General features: G+C 33.7%; 1 non-coding gene across 1 annotated transcript; it reads left to right on the top strand.

The window, feature by feature from the left end:
- Positions 1-15275: 15275 nt before the first annotated feature.
- On the top strand, positions 15276-15347 carry Trnap-agg. The gene has a single exon. It is a non-coding gene; the product is annotated as a tRNA-Pro (tRNA).
- The last annotated feature ends 3788 nt before the right edge of the window (positions 15348-19135 follow it).

Here is a 19135-nt window from a genome sequence, read left to right as displayed (position 1 = left end):
AGATAGAGACACGAGAGTGGACGTAGAATATTTTTTGTCTAGCAAATTCTATAAGAACAGAAACTATAAGTGGAAAACCAGGGGGCTGTCTATCCGTCCCTTCGACTACTAATGTAAATAAATAAAATATGATTAAATTGGTGCGTAAAATCTATATATGCTCACAAATGAACGAATATTTACGACGAATTTGGCGTTAGAAGGCCCTTGTGAATGCTATATAATTAAGTCCTATATCAAAAAAATTGCTCAACAGATTTTGATGTAACTTGTACTAATCGCTAAGTTGGGGTATAGAACTAAAATCGTTTCAATCTGAGTTACAGTTTTTGAGTTATGGGTGAATAAACATAAATAAAATTACGAAATTGGGCACTTGTGTTTAGAAGCTTTAAAAAACATTATGCAATTAACCAAAAAATTTAGTAAATATAAAACTTTACAAAAATGACTGTATACATACATACATCGAATTGATAACATCATTTATGGAGTTTTTAATAAAATGTGGGTACTTTCATTCGAGAAACAAAAGTTTCTAAAATATTCATGTTAAATAATTGTACAAAAATTATCACTCACACTAGCTCATACAACTATTATCCGTAATTTTTTAAAAATACTATTTTGGGGACTTGATGTTTGAGTTAAATTTCAACAAACATTTAAATAGATCTCGAATGTACAGACCGGCCAAATTGTATTGTGGTAAATGAGATAAAAAGCATATTAAAATTGGATCCCGAAATAAATTCGTTACGGCCCATGGCGGATATTTTAAATTGAAAAACTTTGATAGTGTTCTCAATTTGGGAAATCGTGAAGCGGTTTTAGGAATTGATTAAACCTTCGTAATGGGTTTTCAGTAAAATTTACTACATTCTATAATATGACATACGAAATTCATAAGCTAAAGTCTACTGTTAGTTATCCTTACTATAAGTGAAGTCCCATGTCCCCCCTACTGGGGTATGAGGCAGATGATATACATCTGTTTCACTGATCGATTTTCTTTATGGACAATTAGGTGATCAGCCTTCTGTGTCCTGCCAGACCGAGACCTTTTTTTCTATTGTCCCCACCGGGAATTGAACCCAGGACCTCTCGGTTCTACGCTCACGCGTTTACCACTGTACCAAGGAGGCGGTCTATCCTTACTATACTTATACATATTGTGATTGTTTGTTTAAGCTTCCAACTGGACCGTTGGTTGATTGATGGCCACCATGATATTTTAATAATGCTGAAAGTAGTATTTAATTCAACTCAAAGCCGAACTTAAATTCCATTACAATGATAGACAGTGTAAAACATCCAAACGAGTATGTATATATATAGATATTAAAAAAATTTTAACGGATTTTAAATGCGATTTATTCATTATACTCTACCCGTCTCCCCGAGTGTTCGAAACGTCGGTTTAATAATATAATGAATAAATCGCGTTTAAAATCCGTTAAAAAGTTTTTAATTTCTAAATGTATAATACTCGCGTAAAATCAAACAAGAGAGTGTGTATATAGTTTAGTGTTGTAAAGGAAATCGAATTGTGTCACAGTCGAGTCGCATCAAATACGAGGTAGTTTGATCCCGCGACGAAGAATTCAGTAACACCTTTACAAATATGTATGTTGATAAAAGGTTACGGTGTAAACTGATTTAAACCTCCAGGGATTTGAGGATGAGAATAAGGGAAGTTTTATTGAGTTGGGCGACGTCTGTTATACTGTGGGCCTGTTACCCCATAGAGCCTTATCTTCCTTATGAGAGCTGGTGGATCGTAACGCGATTTATCACTGCAAAGTATAAAACAAAGTTGTTTCTCTGTCCTAAGATCACTTTCTATGATTAAATTTTGAAAACTGTGCAACTTATTTTGATGCGGTTTTTTTTTCAATAGATTAAGTGATTCAAGAGCTATGTTTATATATAATAACATCTATAAAACTAGTCCGAATTTAACGCGTGTGAAGCCGCGGACAAAAGCTAGTTACTTATAGTAATTAATGTTTCATTTTTAGTATAAAACTAAGCATTGAAATGCTTTATTTAGAGTAGAAGTAATTCGATTGGTTAGGCGAAATCACGGGTGGCCAAGAGGCGTTGCTATTGTTTGGCAAATATACACGTGATTAATTTTTTTAGACTATCCTTTAAAAAGTCTAATTGTCGTTTGTTTAAAATATAATTATATGTTTGTCGGCTAACAGGACTTCAATTTGAAGATGCACAATACTCATATAAAATCAAATACAAGGAGATATAAGCGCTGATAGTTGATTTGATTTGTAAATAACTGGATAAACTGATCAATTAAAAACAATAAAAACAAATGTAGCTGTCTTATATGCCATCACGCCAATTTTATATAGTTGATAACTATTTCTCCAATTGCAACATAAATTTATTATTTTTAAATGAAACACTGATGTTTTGCTGGCTTCACAAATTCATGGAAAGATATATATTTATGAATTGAATATAAAATAGATAGAATACGTTTCCGTATAAATACAAATAAATAAATCTAATATTGTAATGGAAATTTCATAAAGAAGTCACAGACAATTAATTCATTATCATTGTTTTTCCTTTTCAGTACACATGACATACAACAGACGAAATTGAAGTTTATAAAAATACTAACTGCGCCCCGCGGTTCACCCGCGTACAGTCTGTATCCCGTAAGAATATCGCGATGTGAAGTTGCCTATGTGTTATGCCATTGTCCAGCTATCTACGTACCAAATTTCATTGCAATCGGTTTAGTTGTTTTTGCGTGAAAGAGTTACAAACATACACACATCCTTACAAACTTTCGCATTTATGTTTCTACTAGCTGTGCCCCGCGGTTTCACCCGCGTACAGTCTGTATCCTGTAAGAATATCGGGATATGAAGTTGCCTATGTGCTATGCCAGTTGTCCAGCTATCTACGTACTAAATTTCATTGCAATCGGTTAAGTAGTTTTTGCGTAAAAGAGTTACAAACTTTCGCATTTACATTTCAAATTAGAAAGCTATGAAATTAGAACTTATAACAGTGAAACACGTCCGAGAATTGTTTGAATTTCAAATGAAATTTCTCTCAATGTAATACAAAACAAAAATAGTACAAAATATGTCTCGAAATTTCTATCAAGGTTTCGTTTCGCCAAACTGCCTACTCGAAGCACAAAAGAATACACCATCACAGGTTTACTATCAAATTGCGTGCATCGCCATATTGATTTCAACCCTCATAACATATAGAAATATGACTTCGTAAAACCTTTTGAACGCTGACGCAGAAATTTCAGCATTGTGGGGCATAATAGACACAATCTGTAGTGATCCGCGATCACGTGACGAATACAAATTTAGCGACGCTTTCGGGTTGATGTTATATTTGTTATTTTTACGAGCACTCCAGGATTAGGGAGGTTGGTGTTTTGCTGATTGAGTTTTGGAAGTGTTGATAAAGTAGGTATAAACGTATAATGATAATTCTGCGAAAATTAGTCTTATAAAGGCGATATTTTAAAAGATATGACGCTTATTTTTACCACATTATAAATGTGAAAGTTTATTTCGGTTTTTGTGTGTCAATCACGCTGAAACTACTGAACGGATTTCGATGAAATTTGGTGTACAGACAGGGCAGCTGACTTGAGTGATAGGATACTTTTCATACCGATTAAATGCTCCCTTGGGATAAAGCAGGAATCTTGCGATCTGGGTGGACGGGATGAGCGTATAGAAGTTCATAAAACTAATGTCTGTCTAAGTAGGTGAATGTCAAAGGTGACTAACTGATTTATCAACGCATATACCAAACTAATCGACCGATCGGGCTGTATTGTATTGTAAGCTAGCTGTGCCCTCCGGTTTTACCTACTTCAAACATAATGCTATATAGCGTTTCTTAATAAATGGACTTTTCAACACAGAAATAATTTTTCAATTCTAACCAATACTTCCCGACATTAGCGTGTTCAAACAAACAACCTGTTTAGCTTTACAGAAGTTATTATAAAATGTTATATTCCGGATTAAGGATATAAAAGTGGCATATGAAATAAGGAATTTTAATCAGTCTGTCTGATGTAATGCTCGAAACGTCAGGTTAAATAATATAATGTATAAATCACATGTATTCGCTCTTGAATTCCAAGGCTTAAAGTCAAAGCGACATTTATAAAACACAGATTTATTTTATAATTCCGTCCGTCTTACATTTTTAATAACATATTTTTATATTTTATATTATGAATTCTTGTATATATAACAATTAGTGATTATTATTACATTAATAGAAACACATTCATAAAATAATTATTAAAAAAAAAAAATAGGTGAGCAGAGAGGTACCACAAAAAACTTTAAAATGAGTCAAAATGATGATAATTTTCTATTTAAGATAAAACCATAAGTTAAAATGTTGAAAACCCCATAGTTATACGAATGAATAAACAATAATTAACAATTCTTTATTCACAAGTTCATTTTCCATAATATACTAATGATGTATTTGGTTTCCAAACTAGTTAAAACTTGCATGTCAGAAATTAGCATAATGATCAGGAAGTATCAAGAAGAAAATAAAGCTTTGAGGTAATAAACACACAAAGAATGCAGTGTAATGGTTGACTTATAGCCTAAACGATAGTAAATTTGTTTGGGATCGAGAATTGCCGCTAGAAGATATCCTTGTTGAGGAGAGAAAGTTGGTTAACAGCATAACGTACACATTACATGATTGTCAGTTATAATCTGTATGTCTTTCAAAACAATTTGCTATTTTGACCGTTCCATGATAATAAGCGATTCTGCGAAAAACGAAAATGACACGCTTCCACGTCTAAATTTAATCTTGACAAATCGTTTGATTTATGAGGTGTCCCAGGCCCTCCATTTGTTGGAACAGGTTTAGAATCCGTAAAGATACCCAAGGGAGGGCCTAGGACAAACACATTTGTTAGGAACCGCTGTAAAATGAATTTGCTACAGAAATATACACTCGCTACGGCGGGTCGACGTGAAGGATAATGTTGTGTGTTTTAACTGGCTTTGAAAAAAGGTTATAAATATATTACTGTGCCCTGCAATTTCACATACGTAGTTATCGAATATCTATACTAATATTATAAAGCTGAAGAGTTTGTTTGGTTGGACGCTCAGGAACTACTGGTTCGATTAAAAAAATATTACAGTGTTAGAAAGTCCATTTATTGAAGAAGGCGTTATGCTATATAACATCAGATACAACGTGGGTACAATCGCAGGGCACAGCTTGTTTAGTATAAAGCGACGACTGCTACGCTCGTTTACAAACTAAACACACATAATTTAAATTGTAAATTTCCATGTACCAGACTACCGAAGTCAGCTCCGCTCTTCTCAGCCTGGACATGCAACTAAAAATTGGATTAAAACCCTTATCAATAACTTACATCGCAGCGGTCGGTTGTTCTGGCCGACCAGACGTTTAAGTTCGCAAACTATTCGCTGGAAGTTAGCAAATTTCGGAAAGTTCCTAGTTTGACCCGGCGACTGGACCACGGCCAGCTCTGTTGAGATTGAATCGCTTGCTAGTTTGTGCCATTCACAGGAGAACGGTATGGTTTGTTTTATAAATAATGTTTTAAAAATATGCATGAATTATGCATGGTTTGTTTTTTATGTCATCGTCGGCAATGTAGCTGGTGGGTCGCTTGATGGTAAGCGCTCGCTATGAACATTTGGAGAGGCGTAAGGTCGATTGCAGACCTTACGCCTCTGCAAATGGATTGATGAAGATTGGAGGATCGACGAGAGGAATAAAGGAAAGGACTGGGAAGGGTAAGGAATAAGGTATGGTCATGCGGCTCCCCCACTCATCGAACGAATTACAGTAGCATCCTACTTTTTCACACCGGTCTCTTGTAAGGATGTGATACTTCCCCGGTGCGAGCTGGCCCAATTCGTGCCGAAGCGTGCTCGACTACCGCATACAGGATGGTACGATAAATGTTTTAGGATATATTTTAGTTTTAAAACGGTCACGGCCTCCGAAGCGATAAAGTGAATTAAATACTTCCTAATATGTCTATAAAATAACACAATTTTTCCCTGAATTAAAAAATAAAATAATAATTCCTAGTAGACCATAGTTAATATAAAGTTTCCAGAACTGGCCTTTACAATAATACATAAGCATCATTTAACAAAAAAATGCTGAAATGCTATCGATAAATTGACTACAAATACATACAAATCTAAAAGGTTTGGTCGTTTGTTTGAACGCTCTTATCTCAGAACCTGTTGCACCTATTTTAATAATTCTTTCACAAATGTACGTGGACCGCTAGTAAAGAAACGATACAGTCTTTTGATTGTTTTATTTATTCAATGTTTCTATAAAACGCATACGAAGTTCTTAAAATATACACAATTGCATCATTTTGTTTTGTCATCATACCCGACATTCATAAATCAAGCATTGTTTGCAAAAGAGTCACATAGTGGATATTTTTTTCCGATATAAAGCCCTTTGGTTTTCTTCGAAACGGCTGTTGTATGTTCCAGTATAAATTAGGTCAAGAATAATTATACGGCAGTGATCGCGATAGGAGAACAATTGAATGCTAATATAGTATTTTTTATGTCATAATTGGCAATGGAACTGGTGGGTCGCCTGATGGTAAGAGCTACCACAACCCATGAACATTTGGTGAGGCGTTAGTTTGCTTGCCTCTATAAATTGATTGTCAAAATAAATTGCAAATATTGACAGGGAAATAGGAAAGGACTGGGAAGCTACTGAATAGGATATGGGTCTCCGGTATATTATAAGTATGTAAATGAATGACGTTTTTGTGAGTATATCATTATCATCATCATTTGCTTCCACTGCAGGGACACCACGCTGACCAATTGCGGGTTGGCAGATGTCACATGTCGTCGAATTTCTAATTCATGGTTTCCTTGTGATGTTTTCCTTTTGAGAAGTAGAGATGTACCTAGTAGATGAATAGAAAATAGTGCATGCCTAGAGTATTTTAGATTGAATTTCTTGTTTTCATTGAATTACAAAGAACTTCAAATGCATTTATTTCAATTGAAATCAACTTAAACTACGGTCCATGTAAACTTAATACTAGGATCACACGTTATGTCTTTGACGTGTGACAGGGAGCTGGATATTCGACCGTGAAAGCGACGAATCATTCACCCATATATATGCTTATCTTGGCGGTAGGGACTCCCACCACGAAGGAGTCGAAGTTCACTTTATGGCGAGACTCCGGCCGTTCTACACGCGGACTTAAACCAGTCTAGTAAATGCAAGAACTTAACAATTAGCATTTAGCATGTTGTGTTAAAATACTAATACATACTTAGACAAAGTTCTTGCTATATTTGAAATCATTTCATCTTCAAAGGTTAAACAGTAATAAAGAAATGTAAGTACATTTCAATATCGAGGAATATAAGTATGGTTCAATCAAACGGTTATGTTTTGGATGACATCCAGATCAATCTGGGCTCAGGTTGTCTCGACATACAGTCGCCACGTATTGCCTCGAATTTTATTCAAATTGAAATTTAAAGTAATTTATGAATTGTGACAACTAAAGTATTCATGTATAAGTAATGTTATAACTTAGACTTTTTCAATTTTTTAAAGTTTACCTAAATATCTGAAATATAGAATTTATTTTCGTTTTTTTTGTTAAAATTAAAGGTCGTATAATTAATTACTTTACTGTCTCTTATTCCAAAATCCACGAAGTACAAAATTTTGTAGTCCTCGCGAGCGAAGCAATGGCATGGAAACTAGTACTTAATAACAGCAAAAAAATCATAATTATACGTATAAAAACAAGACTATATACGTGATAATATTACATGTGATTTAGGAGTTAATACTAGAACTCATTATGGAGTTATTGAAATTTCGGCAAACACTCTTTTTATCCATAAGGCTGTGCATATTTCACTAAGACTTCCATATTCATTCTCTCTACCTTATTTAGGGTACTGTTCTATTGTAAGCGCTTTTAAAATCTCTACGAAAAGGAAAGATCTGTCAAGAAAAGTTTTGAAGTTTAATGAATGTCTTTAGATGTCTTTCCGTTGTATTTTATTTCATTTATTAATATTTTGTTATATTACCTTTTATATTGTTATATAGACTGATATGTTAGTCAATCCCTTTATCCTTAATATTGCATATTTTATAACGAAAAGTATCACTTTTGAATCAGTGTATACAATAAGGTTTGTTTACAAACAAAACACACTTACAAGAACAAACCTTTCACGTACGTGTGAGGTTTTCAGCTCACTGCTTCGCTTGACTGGTCAAACGGAAACCTGCATAGATCCCGGTACTTTACATTTCAAGGGAAAAGCCTATCCTACGTACTTGTCCGAACAGTTCTCCATCGCAACATATAAAACCTAAGGCTATATGTGCCTTTGAAAAATGACGTTGAAAGTTTGATAATTCTTCCGAACCGCCGCGGCGGCCGGCCGACTTCTGCGGCTTTTGATTAAGTTACAAATTGTGCCCTTTGGTAACTCGTAACAAGGTTCGGTTGATTTGTATTATGAGTCCCTTGCTGGGGCAAGGCAGAGTTCTTTATAATAGGTATTCATTAGATCGATGTGGTGTAGCGTTCAAGGAGGTGGGGACGAAGATTTTTATTTTTATGCTTCTTTTTAATCCGTAACGACTTGCACTGGAGTAATCGGTCAAGTATGAGTCGGACTCTCAACACTAAGGGTTCCGTATAAATACGAGAAAGAAGATCTGCAAAAAAATTGGTCGTAAATCCGATTTAAGGCCGAGCTAACCGATGCTTTATCTCCATTTTTTTGTTATTTGTTGCCATAGCGGCAACATAATTGCATCAATGTAGTCTCGCGGTTTATCACCACCACTAGGTAGTGAAAACTTAACATCAGGTGCCCCACCTGCTTTGCGGACGAATTTCACAAGTACCCGTTGCTCCTTCACTCATGCGGCTTGGTGAAACACAGTGGGGTTTTAGTCGGTAGGAATCCGACATAACCTACCTCTACCCCGTGGACCGTGGGTAGTCATGCAAGATTTCCCCACTATAAAAAAAGGTGCCCCACCTGCTTCTTTTCTTCTCTCTGCTTAAACAAAATCTTTCATGAGCGGTGTTGAATCGTTATCTAACTAAGAAAAGAGATAGATCCCTTATTTGCAAGATAAAGATCGCCCATAAAATTAATATCAACTAGAGTAATTATAATAATGCAGCGTAAGATTTAAAACGAAATCAACAATTTGCAATCTCACATCTTTGGGGTTAAGATACAAGCTTGTCCCAAATCGATTTCTAGATGGTCTTTTGTCATGAAAATTATCAAAGCGGCATTATCATGCATTAAATTTGTCATTGTTCGGCGAGTTTATCGTATCTTTTGTTTCCTTCGTAACTGTGCTTTTATAAGTTTGATAAAACTGTGAATGTAGTACATTAAATTATTAATAGATGAATAAAGTTTTTAATGTATAAAATATGAAAAGAGAGCAGAAAGAATATTCTAATGATAAAATATTCTTTTTAATGTTAATATATTGAATTACTTCGAATTGTTACATTAAATATGACATAACAACACGCTTTAACTGTATCCGACATTAGTATTATGCGTAAAATAAGGTACTCTCGTTAAAATATAATTTAGGCTTGCCTACATGTTTTGCTTCAACACTCGTTCTTTCAGAATTCTATATAACCCTCCAAAACGGGTAGGTAATATAATAAAATTTCAGAATAAAAAGTAAGCCTAATAATAAGTTGAATGAAATATGATGCCTCATAACCTGCTTTTGGCCAGTAGGTGGATTATGACCTAAATTCTTACAATGTCTCCTTGTAATGGAAACAAAATAAGATAGTGACGATGTATTTCACTTATCGCTTAAAAGCGGACAACGCATTTGCAGGGGCCCTACTCTGTAAATGTTTATGGTCAGTTGTGATCGCTTACGATGGAAACCTAATGAGGTGAACCACCAAATTGACCTGTTTTTTTAATCCTAAGCAGAAAGAAATCCAACAAAGCCATAGATTTAACATAAATCCGCCTTGAGTTGTGGTGTAACGAAATAAATTAAACCGCTGTTAATTAAATGGCTGATTAAGATTTCTAACTGCGTAAACACTTCGATAAATATATAGACCGGGGGCCCGTTTCCTTTTCCTCACTCTTCCCAGTCCATTCCTTCATTTCAATTGTCATTCCATTACTTATCTCTTTCCTCTTAAAAGCGGGCAGCGCATTGAGGAGGCTCTATCTCTGTGAATGTTTATGGGCGGTGGTGATCGCCTATCATCAGGCGAACAGCTCAGTTACCCGCTTATGGCATAAAAGTCGATGAAGAATAAAATCGCTTAAATCTAAAACATTCTTATCTAGATATTATAACATAATTGTTATAATATCTAGATAAGAATGTTTTATAACATTGGATAATTCCAATGTTATAGTATTTTCTTGTGTTTGATTTTACGCGAGTATTGTGCATTTAGAAATTAAAGACTTTAACGGATTTATTCATTATATTATTAACCCGACGTTTCGAACACTTTACAGCGAGCGTGGTCACGGGGAGACAAAAACTGTTTAATTTCTATATATCCAATGTTATGTTAATAGCGTAAACAATTGGTTACCAAAAAGACTCTCTATCCCATCTACTTTACTCAAAGAGAGCAATCCTTTCATCATACTAGACTAAAGCTCGGTTTAAACATTTAGACACGAAGTGATCAACCCCACGCCCAGTCAATTTGCCCAATTGTTTGTATCGAGGACACTTCGTATAGCTTAAGAGCTGTTATGAATGTTCGTCTGAGTTTGGCGATAGTCGAAGTTACTTGTGTCGTTTTATAATTTGTGAAGATTTTAATGATTTTAACAGTAGCTCCTTCGCATCTATCATTCTTTGTTGTGCATACGTTCTATTTGGTTGAACTTTTCAGTATTACATTTTCTCTTATTGTATTTAACAGTAAGTACATAGAAACATCACAATTGTTTGCACCTTAAAACCTACTCACTACTGTGAGTTTGTTGTTTGTTCACACACAGTAAGTAGATTTTATTTTATTTTATTTTTTTTATGTCATAACGGGCAGCTGAGCTGGTGGTTCGCCTGATGGTAAGCGATCACCACCATCCATAAACATTCGCAAAGGTAGTACCTCTGTGAATGCGCTGCCCGCTTTTATGGGTAAGGGAAAAGGAAAGGATTAACGACTGGAAAGAAGGAATGGACTAGGACGGGTGAGGAAAAGGAAACGGGCCTCCGGCTCCCCCACTCACCATACGAAACACAGTGGCATGCCACTATTTCACGCCGGTTTTCTGTGGGGGTGTGGTACTTCCCCGGTGCGAGCTGGCCCAATTCGTGCCGAAGCGTGCTCGGCTCCCACAATAAAATAGTGTTTCTACGATATATATATTGGTTTAGAAGTAGACACACTTCTAAACAAATATCTATACATACTACTTAAAATATTATTATACACTTGTTTCATTGGTGAGTTTATTTTAGTTTTCGTCTCTTCCTGGTCATCATACAGTCCTTTTTTTTCTGTTAGCATTTTGCTGAACAATCAACATAGCTTCAATAATCATTGCCAGGCTTCTCTTTCCCTGAACTATCACATGTAATAACAATGCAATGTATATGTAAATGAATAATTTAATAACACTTACATTTTTCTCATCACCAGCTCTTAGACTAGCTCCAAATGAATGCCCCCAACTGTATTACAGAGTGAATGAAGGAACTCTCTCTAGCAAGAACTAATTAGTGGAAATAGGAACGTACTCTATCATCGGGATGTAGAGATTTTTTTTATATTTGAACCCTTTTCGATGCCGCTATTTGAGGTAACTATTGTACGTGTGTGTGTGTGTTGGTGAAAATGCACACATTGAAATGTGAATTAATCTTCTTTGCAAATAAGGTTGGTATGAAATATAACAAGGTTGTTAAAGGATCTTAACATATTTAAGGCGTTATATAGGTCATAAATAATAGGATTAGAGAAGAAGTTTAAATAATAAAACTTAAAGTCATCGAACGATCTTTTTCTTCGTAATTTATTTACTACTTAAACAACTAATTTCAACATTTTGTTATTTAAATATGAGTGGATGTTAAATCGATATCTTATAAGGATACTTTTACAAATTTCATCTGCATGTTTGTGTGATTGTACGTAACCGATTCCTTTAGACTCGATTTTGATCCACTGAAACGGACAGATTTAATTCAAACTCTGTTATAATGGATCATTGAAAATACAGTAATATTATGAGAACATCTTTTAATTCTGATAACTGTCGCTTGTAAAAATAATTTCCTTGCATTCTGTAATTAAGACAACTCAGATGATTCTGTCATAATATTTTATCATTCATTTATTCTATCAAAATAGTAGTTTTTTAAAACTACATTTACAGTAATTGAATACTTATAATCTGCATTACTTCTATATTTAATTAATAGTCAAGACTCCTTTCTATATAGCATTAAAAATACGATTAAAAAATATTCTAGTCGATACGTATAACAGTCCTCGTTCGTCCACGGAATACCAATGAAGTGACGTCATAATATATAATGCCATAAAACATTTTATTGCGCATTCGTTCGAATGGAATTAAGTTCGCGCGCGAACTTCACGGCTATCGCATACGAAGTAACGGTATGCCTTCATGGGTTTTACGACGCTGGAACCTTCTCGAAGGGTTTGTTTTTAATAAATTGATTATTGTATTGGTGTGGGAATGCTTAGGCCTTAGACTGACGGTGTGTATGTGATCGCTTGTGAGAAATAATCGGATTAGATAAATACTACTCATACTATAGTATCATTAAACATGCGATAGTAACTGATTAGGATAAAATTTGGATCATATATACTTTCAGTCTTGGAAACTATCCTATGTCCTATGCGAACTAGGCGACAGAAACCCCGTGACAGTATTTTTATCTTGGAGTACACGGGAAGGCTAGTTAAAATAACTATTTCTATAAAAATGTCAAACGTCTTGTGGCGGTGGTACAAGTCAAAATTCGAAAATGAGAATACAATAATTTCCTATAAAACACTAAGCAATCACGCCACTCTTGATAACTCTTGATAACTCGCGGAGTTGTAAAGTAACAAACCAAAAAACAACTTCCAATTGGGAAACTCATATGTTCAATAAATTATTTCTCTATAACCACAGATAAATAATATTCAAATAAATGCAGTTTCGATAGTTTGTATGAATAAATAAATCACATCTCTACACTGATGTCTAGATCGAAATAATATTTCGACAACAGATAACATAATGCTATAATACTTTTGCTATAGAAATTAAACAGCTGATAAATACTAATATTATAGAGCTGAAGAGTTTGTTCGTTTTTTTTTTGGTAGAACGCGCTTATCTCAGGAACTAATATTCCAGTTTGAATAATTCTTTCCATGTTAGATAGGCCATTTATTGAGGAAGGCCTTAGACTACATACCATCAGATACGTGAGTAAAACCGCCGGGTACAGCTAGTCAATTCATACAGTTGTACTTGTTTGTCCAAATCCTAGACTTACGAATATCTAGGCAATAGAAAATGAGCATTTCATCGCATGATAATATGTCCCTTGGGACAGTGAAGGGTACAATGCTGTATAATTTTGTATTCTAGTCGGTGACCTTTTCGACCGACCTCAAAAAAGGAGGAAGGAGGGCACTAATTCGACTGCTTTTTTTTATATTTTTATGATTCTTATTTCATTTGAAAGCTGGTGCCTCCCATGTGCTCCATTTTGTCAGACCAAATTTAAATGGAACCCATACGGCAGCGAAAGTATCATCAGAATCGGTTAACTCAGTTAATAGCTATGGGGTAACTAAAAAAATGCTGTCGAATTGATAACCTCCTTTGAAGTCGGTTGACATTCAAGTGCGTATAAACCATTTCTAAGTTACGTTGCGTGTCTATTCTATTCTATATAATAAAGACTATATTCTGTTTGTCTATGTAAATAATTGAACTGTTAAACTTATACAGTCCTAAGTAAAATTTAAAGTAACATGAAATACAATTAATAGTTTTGTCAATTTGTCTTTCATTTTGTTTAGAAGTGCTACAGCGATTTCGCAATCGTGAATATATTGTAGACTGGCTGGTTTTAATTCAAATTCAAATTCAAATTAAAATAAAATTTATTTGCAAGAATGTAGTTACAAATTATAGATCTTATTACAATATTCTGCGGCTAATTCTACCCAAAGTTTGGGTGTGCAAATTTTTAATAATTTGTACTTGGTGATATTTCTTTCAGAATTCTCTATCTAACACAACATACATTTTTTTTTTAATCTGTCCATTTGAGGTCTATAGGTAATAAAACATTCATACTGTCCAGCAATTATTCTATAAATAAATGTAACAGAAATGGTATGTTTGCTGTTAAATACAAAATTAACAGCAAACAGACCGTTTGTATATATTCTTGAAATTATGCCTGAAATTCCTGATTTCTCTTCCAATGATTCGAGCGATCGTGAGGCTGGATTCGAACCGCCGAAATCAAGACACGTCTGATGCATGTGTGGACGAGAGGTATTTCTATTCTTTAAATATTGTTCATTTAAAAATTAAAGACTTTTTAATGGATTTTTATTAACGCGATTTATTCATTATTAACCCAATGTTTCGAACACTTTACAGAGAGCATGGTCACGGGGAGACTAAGCAGATTAGTCAAAAACAAGAAAATATTATTGTTTATTTATTTATTTAGGGCATTTAATGCTATTAATATAATAATAAGTTATCAAACGGTCGAGCGTAACGCGTTTAACACGTAAAATATACTTTTAAAACAAGTTATCGATGGTTCTGATAATATGTTTTTTATTATAACTTAAAATCTCGCACCTCAAATTAGGTAAATTTTATTAAAAATGTGTCTTTAACTAGCTGCAGTTATTAGTAGCAAATAGATTATGCAAAAATTAAAAAACAGATACTTGACAATTGGCCAATTTTTTCAGGGCAACCTGTCGATAAACCATTGCATACTACCTCAACGTTCATTAAAAATTTATTACATAAAAATTTATGTAGACAGCAGAGTGAGCGGTGGGATCTTGTGCTATAATAATTAGAAAGTAAGTTATCTATGTGTGTTTAGGCCATTACCATTTAGCAACTGTGTGCGTTTAGATTTTGAAGAGTATTTTTAACAAATTATCAAGCGGCTCGTTGGTCTAGGGGTATGATTTTCGCTTAGGGTGCGAGAGGTCCCGGGTTCAAATCCCGGACGAGCCCGCAATATTGTTTTTATATTTTTATTTGAATTAATTTGTTGTGTTCAATTCATTCATTCCATTTCGAAGACAACTTAAAATTTGGAGTTTTTAAGATAATTTTTAAAATATGTACAAATTCAAAAATTATGACAAACTGTTATTTATCATAAAAAATCGTGTGATATTTTCCCACTTTAATCTTAGATTAAGGAAATTAATTATGACACTTACTATTATAAATAAATGATTGAGTATGGTTTTTAAAATTATACATACATGTACATATTTTATGATCTTGTCTCTTTTTATAAATCTTTTACAATCTGAATATTATTTTTTGTCATTCAAGACAATATCTTTATGGTTCACTTATAACAAAATAGGTCATAAAACGGTCCGAAATATAGAAAGTAATTATTTTACATGTTCGTATGAAATACATTAATATAAAAACAATATGAAATACATTAATATAAATTTTGAAAACCTTCGTGTAAAAGTAATTTATTTAAAGAATACAGAGTTGTTGCTTAAATACTTCTAAAGTGGAATTTATAGAATTTATAAGACCTAAAAAAAAATTATTATCTTATTTAAACTTACCTAGCGATACCATTATTTTATTTTATTTAATTCGGATATTCTTGTAAATGAATCGGTGATTTTTAAAACCCCACATGTTACATTTTTTCTAATTTTGAGTTATTGATGGGAATATAGTCTGTACAAGTTCACGAATCAGTTAGAGTAAAAATCCCACATGTATCACGAGAAATTACTGCACAGTGACTAGAACGAAATACGCAATGGGTGCAAAAACACCACAAGTGCTAAACATGTGGCGTTTTTCGAATCACTAGGCAGGAATGTAAGAAAAGAACAAAAAGAGCGTTTCAATATATCTACCTACATGCACATGATATATGAAGAAGAATACAGAGGAACCATAGTAGCGTACAAATTTATTGATAATCCCACAACACGTAATACCTTCAAATTTGGAGTTAAACCTGACATGGTCCTGCCTCATAGTATTGCATATGAATGTGGTTATGTACCCATAAATTCGAAGAAGATTGCTGACATTGAAAAGCTGATTCAGTATGTTCCAGAAGACAAAAAAAACTTTTTCTTAGAATTAATTGCTAGGCCTACAACTGATGAAGAAACACATGAAGTTTTAGATTAATACAGTTTTATTAAGTTATAATAATACAGTTCACTATTATTAAGTTCAATAAGACTAAGAATAAATATATTTTTAAATCATTTTAGTTTCATTTTCAATACTTTAATATAATATTTTCAATAGTATAACAGAATTATTTTTAAAACCCCACATGTGTTATTTTTTAAATAGTATATTTCATAAGTTATATATAATAATATTAAATTTTATCTATCACATAGCATGAATAATATGAGTATCTATCAATATATATCATAAAGAGGCTATTGTAAGAGTATAGGAAGAAAATAATCGGATTTAATTGATTTCTGAAAAGTTGTCTTTGTGGAACATGTGGGGTTGTAAAAATCACCGATTCAAATTACACCATCTTTCATCTTTAATTCACAACAAAGTATTATTTAAGAATAAGTGATTAAATAATACTAGCGGTCCGCCCCGTCCGTGATATATATAATATGTATCATTTTACTTGCACTCGGAGATCACGTACAAAGCAAATTGTAAAAGATTATTTTACCGTTCTTTAGCTTTTGAAATTTTTGCATTTAAAATAACTTCAAATGCTTCCTTTAAGCTAATTTTGCTGTAAAACAATAACGGCATAAAAATTACACAAAACCCTGAAATTAATCATTGCCCATATTTTTTTAACAGGCGCATAAAAAGTCACATATTTTAGAACTTTACCCACATCCACGTATTACTACTTTCATATCGCACTTATCAAGGACCGTAAAACATTTTATAGATATTTGTAAGACTGCACAAATGTAATTTATGTATAAGCTTTGTCCGGATAGATCTGGCGAGCAGCCAGCGTCCGCCCGTAGTGTTACCAAATCTCTAATCAAAATCATGAACTTTTTAGAACCTTCTTAAATCTTAATAAATTCATCAAAGAAAAATTTCGATTAGAAGGATCGAGACTTTTCAAAAATAACGTTAGCTCGTTTCCTGCGATTTGGTTTATGTAATAATATTAAAATTACATTTTATTCTTTGGTTTCATAATGAAAATCTCAAAGTTGGAGTGTCTGTTAGGGCACAGCTAGTACGTCTTGAGTAGAAGAAAGAGAATATTTGTAACTAGAAAAGTGAAGGCCTTTAATATTGTCCACTAAAACATATACCCATAGTCACCGTTTCTAAATCGATGGATATTTTAACGTGTGAATTGTAACAGATGAATTACCGTCGCTTTAAAACATTGTTTGTTTAATTGCTTGTTACATTTATATACGATTGGGAACAATTAGACGATACGAGCGTTTTAAAAGCTTCGTTTAGTTTAGTTTTGATGGACCTGTGAAAATACAGAGCACTTACTGTAATTACGTGTTAATTATTGGTACAACGTTGATCAATCCTACTAATATTATAAATGCGAAAGTTTGTAAGGATGTGTGTGTGTTTGTTGCTCTTTCACGCAAAAACTACTGAACCGATTGCAATGAAATCTGGTAAGTAGACAGCTGGACAACTGGAATAACATGTGGACAACTTTTTATCCCGATATACCTACGGGACTCAGACATACGCGGGTGAAACCGCGGGGCGCAGCTAGTTATTCATGTATTTAATTTTTTTCATTAAAATATGTGCGTCCTTCGTCCTTGGCGTCCTTCCCCCCCCGGGTAGTCATTGTAAATGAAAAAATATTAACTATCCTAACTTTTAAGTTAGATCCAACCATGGAGTACAAATTTAATTAAAATCGGTGAAGTAGTCAAGGTAGGTCGTTTTATCGCGGACAAATACACGAAATTTATATACTTACCTATGTTAAGATGGATAAAGCCATGGACATGCTGGAGCAAGATATCTTATAACAAGGCTACATTGAAAAAATATAATCCAAGTACTGAATGTTACTAACTTTAGATAAATGAATCGTATTGCTCTGTCTAAAATTGTAATATTTGTACATTGCGGAGTACACACGAGCCATTTGATCCATTTAGGGGTCTGAAATTCGTGGATATAGACTTATGCAGACCTTTGTTAATTTTTATTGTATTGTATGGACATTCGAAATTTGTAAATTTTAAAGCGGTTTCATGTTACAAGGATCGAGACTTAATTGTTTCAAAAATAACAACATTCAATTAATTATGAACAATTATTATCCTATAATTTGGCTAAATTAAATGCTAAAATAAAGTCTAAAATTTAAAGGGTGAGCGTGCAAGAAATAATTTGATTATTCAATTTATCTGCACATTATTCAAACTGCTCATCGCTGAAGGACAACATCGTGAGGAAACCGTCATGTCGAAGAATTCAACGACATATGACATATGCAACCTCTTTGCCAGCGTAGTGGAAGATGGCCTGAACCCTTATAGGAGGCCTGAGTCCTAGCAGTGGGGACATATGATGAAACGGTAAACCTGACGTATGCTCGTAGTAGAGGTCAGCTTCGATCCATTAAAGCTGAAACACGTATAAAAAGAAATTCTAAAATAGAATGAAGCAAATTGATTGGAAATAGAGTGGACATTACGTAATCCATTGAATCGGGAAATCCTCAAAACTTCCCGCACGGGCTTTTTACGATGGACCTCCATTCGTTGGAAGTGTTATATTTTATATAAATTATTTAGTGGCTGGCTTTG

Source organism: Zerene cesonia, chromosome 4 (genome assembly GCF_012273895.1).
Source record: "Zerene cesonia ecotype Mississippi chromosome 4, Zerene_cesonia_1.1, whole genome shotgun sequence".
Classification (NCBI taxonomy): domain Eukaryota; kingdom Metazoa; phylum Arthropoda; class Insecta; order Lepidoptera; family Pieridae; genus Zerene; species Zerene cesonia.
This window is presented reverse-complemented; position numbering and strand designations above follow the sequence as displayed.